At 40.2% G+C, this 6586-nt stretch overlaps 1 protein-coding gene across 1 annotated transcript in view; it reads right to left on the bottom strand.

Annotated features, from left to right (window-relative positions):
* palm3 (paralemmin 3) overlaps positions 1–966 on the bottom strand; it is a 53996-nt gene extending 53030 nt beyond the window's left edge. The window contains exon 1 of the mRNA XM_084075185.1: positions 549–966. The gene's annotated coding sequence lies outside the window, so the exon portion shown is untranslated. The remainder of the gene's footprint in view (positions 1–548) is intronic.
* Positions 967–6586: the final 5620 nt, after the last annotated feature.

Genomic DNA, 6586 nt, shown 5'->3' on the forward strand with positions numbered 1-6586 from the left:
GTGTGTGTGTGTGTGTGTGTGTGTGTGTGTGTGTGGACCATAACACAGCATGTACTTTTGGATTCAAAAACCTTAGTTAATCACAAAACTTTGCAGTTTGCACACAGTAAAAGAAGAAGAAGAAAGTTGAACATCCATTAAAGAGTCACATTCAACCCCTTGCATTAATAAGTAAGCTTGCTTTGTATTAATGCTTTACAGAGGTCAACCAACTCACAGCTGGCCAGGAACTGGATCATTTCCACGACATGGCACACTTTCAGAAGGTGTCACCCCAAGGACATCCATTCCACACAGAAGTGGTGGAAATGTAGAAAGACTACAAGTAAAAGTTTGGAATTCTGAATTTACTCGAGTAAAAGTACAAAAGTATTAGTATCAAAATGTACTAAAGAGTCCAAAAGTAGTACTCATTATGCACCTCAAAATATGACTTAAGTACAGTACAGCACAGGACATCGTGCACTGTTGGAACAGGCAACACAGATAGACAATGCAACATGCTCCCAAAAACAGCCCAAAATAAATGACATTATGATGACTCTTACCTGTTCCTGTTCTCTGGGCCAGTTGATATTCTTCTAAGTCCAATAAAATATTCACAACGAAACGACTACACAGTCAAACAAGATGAAACAACGTCGTTCCACTTCTATAAACTGTGGTGGAGGGAAGAAAAAAGAAAAAAGAAAAAACAATCCTCTCTGTGCAGCTGAACACCTGAGAAGTCTCTCTCTCTCTCTCTCTCTCTCTCTCTCTCTCTCTCTCTCTCTCTCTCTCTCTCTCTCTCTCTCTCTCTCTCTCTCTCTCTCTCTCTCTCTCTCTCGTCGTCACATGAGTTCGGGACACGACAATGATGTCGTTTAGTTTATATAGGGCTGTAAAAAAGTTAGTTTCAAAGACGGGAGTCGCGGTTTTATGACACGAGGAAAAGTCTTTCTCTCTCTCCTGTTCTATCAGCGGGTCACTTTCCCTCCAGCGTCACTGTCCAGTCTGTCCAGTAGAAGCTACACGTCTGTCCGCCTGTCTGTCTGTTCAGTCGGTTACCTGACTCTGGACATTAGGCCAGCCCTCTACCAAGAAGCACACACCCCCAATGGTGGAAAGTATCTGTGTACTAGTACGTGAGTGCACTTTTGAGGTACTTTTACTTTACGTGAGTATAGCCTATTTATTTATTTTTTTGGGATACTGCAACTAAGTACATTTACTAACTCAAGTACTCACTGACATGTACAATTGCTTTCAATGACCTATGCCTAACTCGATGTAGCGTTTATAGATCATGGACTGTTTTCTATATACATACATGTTTTTGAAGATTTTACGTTGTGTATTTGTTTTGTTGTCTGTTATTATTTTCTTTGTGAGTGTTGTCTGTTTTTTGTTTTGTTTTGTTTGGATGTTGTTTATATCTTACTCTCACTGTTTGGAGATACTCTGTTTATTTGCTTATTTGCTTCAGTTAATGTCTGTACTACCTATGAGTATGTAAAATAACAAAAACGAATAAACAAAACGTTTAAAAAAAAAAAAAAAAGTACTGTACTTAAGTACAATTTTGAGGTATTTTTTACTTTACTTGAGTATTTCCAATTTTCAATTGCCTACTTTGAACACAGACCTTTTACTTGTAAAAGAGTATTTTTATATTGTGGTATTGCTACTTTTACTTAAGTAAAATGTCTGAGTACTTCCTCCATCACTGCTGTTATTATAAAACATACATTAACCGCATAAGTGCTATTTTGTACTTTTACTAAAATAGTATCTCTTATAATATCTAACTCCAAACATGTGTCTGATTGCGGTGTGTTGTGAGTTTGTAGATCAAAAACATACCCACAGAACCAAAGTTAAAGTAGGTCAGGTGTACAATAACTCACATTGTTCAAAAATATTTTGATGCCAATACTTTTGTACTTTTACCCAAGTCACATTTTGAATAAGCTACAGCAGGGGTCTTCAACGTTTTCAGGCCAAGGACCCCCTAGCTGTGAGAGAGATGACGCAGGGACCCCCTCTATATTGTATAAAATTGTGTTTCAGATTAAACCTTTTTTGTTTACTTGGTCTGCTCTTTTTTCCCTCTACACCTATACCTCTTTTCCAAAAATAGCCGATGGTTAAGGTAAAAAAAAAACATATCCCACAAAGATTTGGCGGACCCCCTGTAGTAACTCTGAGGACCCCCTATGGGTCCCGGACCCCCTGTTGAAGACCCCTGGGCTACAGGCCTTTAACTAAACAGAACATTTCTGTCTTGTGGTAATGGTAAAACATCTGATTCAGCTATTCTTGCACCACTGCACACCCAAGCTGTATGACACACCCCCATGCATTTCCTGTTGTTCTTGCTGCTGCTTGTTAGGCAGGCTGCTCTACCGAAAATAGCTGATCTGCAAGTAGATCTGCATGCATTTTATGCATGACACAGGGACTTCCCTCAAAAGCAACAGGTATGCTGCTGTGATAAAGATGAAAGAAGCTGTAAGTGTAAGTGATTGTTGTATGTGTTAAATGGGTGTATATTCCCATACTAATCATTGCAGAGCAGCGATTCTCAACCTGTGGGCCCGGGGCCCACTTGTGGGCCATAAGGGTATTGCAAGTGTGCCCCCAAATAACTGGCAAACACGTAGAAAAGGTTGAGAACCACTGCTATATAGAGTGTATGTTCAGTTCAGTAACAAGGGTCTCTCCAACTCTCCACAATCTGTAGAGAACAGAAATACATTTTCAGGTCAGGACACCATTGCATCCAATAAAGAGATCTCATACAGGGTACAGCATAACATTGGAAGTGATTAAACAAAGAAAATAGCAGACAAAATTGCAACTGGAACACTAAAAATGAAGCTGATGAATTGGTTCCCTCTCCTGATTGGCTGAAATTTGGTGTCCCACCCTAAAATGTAGCTGTTCTGTTTTTTTTTTTATATCACTTACAGCACTTTCAAATAGTTGATTCTCCAACTAAAGGAAGACTCAGTGTCCGCAACTACTCTAGCTCCACAAAATAAACCAGGGCAAGCAATTTGTATGTATATTTCATTATTATTGACTCATAATTAATTCTACAAAACTCTCAAGGCAAATTTCAGTGCTGCTAATTATTTGTTTTAATGACCCAAATCTGGGAATGGGATATGCCTCCTGAGCGTAGAGTACATTGTCTTACGATTATATTAGTTGATGCTGTTTGTTTTTAATTGATGTTATATCTTTTAATTTTCGTTAGCTGTAAGATCTGTATTGCCATCTTGTTGTACCTTATTTTTGTAAAGCACTTTGTAACCCAGTTTCAAAAGGCACTTTAAGTGTATTATTATCATTATTAAGAAATGTTTTTGCCAAATATTTTGCAGCTGACCTGAGGTAGCCGTATCCTCTTCATAATCCCATTTAGCAAAAAATCTGATTAATTGTTGATGTCTTAAATTCCCCAGCATAGCAATTTAAACAAAGAATGTCCTTGGCTGTGATCCATGGTGACAGTACTTGACACACATACAGACTCAGCCTACTTCTGACTCCCCAAGACAAGAATCTTGCATACACAAATACTGGAGACACACACAGGCCTAGCCACTTCATAGCACTCAACCTCCTCTCATTAGTGTGTTTTTAGGTTTCTTCTTTAAGTGTGTGTGTGTGTGTGTGTGTGTGTGTGTGTGTGTGTGTGTGTGTGTGTGTGTGTGTGTGTGTGTGTGTGTGTGTGTGTGTGTGTGTGTGTGTGTGTGTGTGTGTGTGTGTGTGTGTGTGTGTGTGTGTGTGTGTGCGAGCGAGCGAGCGAGCGAGTGCGCACGCGCATGTTTTAAATGGTGTCGGGTCGGTGCATGTACGGTGGATGCTCTATTTACATGGTCCCACAGCATCTTACATTCTTGTCTTTGTCCTTGCTTTTGACAACTGCTTTTATTTTTTCATTTATTTAAAGATTTATTTTGGGAATTTCTGTGCTTTATTCTCAGATAGGTCAGTGAAGAGAGACAAGAAACCAAGGGCAGAGAGAGAGAGGAGACATGACGGACAAGAAGGAGGTCAGATTCAAACCCAATATGTAAATAACTTTTTTTGTTCTCTTGTTTGATCTCCTTTCCCCCTTGCCCCTCCCCCTTCTTCTTCTTCCCTTTATTTTTTTCTATGGAAATAACGATACGATGGGAGCTATGCACGAAAACAAATTTCACCCACTTTTTTACTTTTGTAAGCCTGTGATGTGACAATAAGGCTGATTCTGATTCAGGTCCTCGCACTCACTGCATAGGAGCATAATGGTTTGTGTGCTAAAGCACCGGTCTCACATGTGTGTCATACACACCAGAAGCATCAGCTTCCCCGTTCACTTCCATTATATGGTCGCTGTCAGGTGGAAACCTTGTATGTACAAAACTGTTACTTTTCAGGAAAAGGAAGAAAGAACCTGTGTGCCTTGCGATGCGACACGTTGTAAGCTGGTAGATTGGCTATTTAGTCTCCAGTAGGCCTACTTTTGTGCAACATTCTTGTACGACAAAGTAAGGCATTCATTTACGCAAAAATAAAATGAAAGAAATATGAAGATTTCTGCCTGACAGCAATGATATGGGAAACAGAGGGGCGGAGTATCTCGTTGTGGTGCTTTGTAGGCGCTGAAGTGCATGCATCTTCATGAAGTCTTGCATTTCAGATGCGTTGACACACACAGATGTGTGAGTGTGACCATATAGCTTCACTGGCTGATTCACCAGGCATACTGAGAACTGCTTATATGCCATCTGTCTTAATGTATGACGCTACACACTAATCCTCAGTGTTCATTTTTAATGCATTAACCCTAGCTTGGAATGTCATAATAGTTGAACATTATGCAAAAATATTCGAGACGAAAATAACCAATCTACAAGTTTGTAGATTTGGTCAATTTTGGCACAGATTTGGTGCAGAGGGAAAAAAGGAGGGGACCAAGTAACAAAGCATATAGGGTTTAAGTGGTAACTTTGAGAGAGTAATATATCAAATGTACCTCAGTCGTTCCACCACCATCACCATCACATACATTATTCTGCGAGACCAGACAGCCATTTCTAAAAGCATCGCCGTAATAGAAGATATTATATATGAAGAAGAAGAAACCTGCACACCTTCAAAGCACGTGTTAAAGTGATGGCCTGGATAATATAGCTGTCCCGTGGGAGGCTGTAAAAGACAGATATTAATACCGTTGCTGTACTCCAGCAGCAAGGGCCGTGCAACGGATAGTGAGGGCAGATGAAAAAAAAGAAAAAACCTATAGGCTTCTCTCTCTCTCTCCTGTCACAGACATCTTTCAGAGGTGCTGTGGATGGACACGGGGCCTCTTCCATTCTGAAAGACCCCTCGCACAGACTGATTGCCCCTCTGCCATCAGACGGAAGGTTTTGCAGCATCTGAGATGTTCTGTATCAGCTTCTTCCCCCCCGAGGCTGTCATGCGTCTAAGAAACCAGCTGCCATCCATCAAGTAAGCCCCCCCCCCCCCCCCCGCCCCCCCGCGCACTTCATGACTTCATAGACTCAGGGGTAAGAAAAAGTATTCCCATTTTTTTACTTGAGTAAAAGTATCAACACTGCAGTGCAGAAATACTCTGTTACGAGTGAAAGTCCGGAATTAAAAATGTGCTTGAGTAAAGGTACCAAAGTATTGGTGTTTGGTATCAAACTGAACTTAAAGTACCATAAGTAGAAAGTACACCATATGCAGAATGTCACATTTCACGTTTTCTAATGTATAAATTGTGTAAAAATATTTTGAAAATAGCAGATCTACAAGCTCATGCTGCGTCGCCTTGTAAGCTTGTAGATCTGCTATTTTCAAATGGCCGAAATGTACTGTATATAGGGCTGAAGTGGTTTCAGTATGTTTTGTAATAATAATCAAGATCTACAAAGCAATTATTAACTAAAGTTTTCAAATAATTGTAGTGGAGTAGTAAAAATCTCAAAACTGTACTGCACTTGAGTAAATGTACTTAGTTACTTTACACCATGCACTGCATAGACTTTATGGGTACCTTTATACCAGGCCATCACCGCTGTGCCTCCTACTTATACTACAGTATTTATAATACTTATACTACATATAATTACCAGTGGTGGAAGAAGTAGGCTACTTGAAAGAGCACTTCACACATCTTCAACCGTCTCTTCATATAATTGGTCCTCCTCACTAATGCTCATTATAATATGGCACCATTTCCATCTACTTGCTCTTCATCTCATATGTGGGCTGTGGACAGTTCAGAAGCCTGCCTTGTAGGCTAATGACATCATTGACGGGGATTCCAAGCTAGTAGAAACGACAGCCTTTATCTTACTGCAAAGTCGGCATGCTGAATTGTTCTTGCATAAACTCATTCACTGCCTGAATTATTTCTGGCCGTGTTTGCCCACTGCCAAGATTTTTCATTGAAAAAAAAAAGTACTCAGGAGCCGAGATACATAACTTTTAGGTTTAAAGTTAACAAGGAAGTAGACTGAAAGAACGAGCCCAATCGATGGTCTTGAAGGGCGGAGCCAAACCCAGGCGCTGGATTCCAGCGCCTGGGTTTGGAGCACTCTGATTG

The sequence above is a fragment of the Gymnoscopelus microlampas genome (assembly GCF_963454915.1).
Source record: "Gymnoscopelus microlampas genome assembly, chromosome: 2".
NCBI lineage: Eukaryota > Metazoa > Chordata > Actinopteri > Myctophiformes > Myctophidae > Gymnoscopelus > Gymnoscopelus microlampas.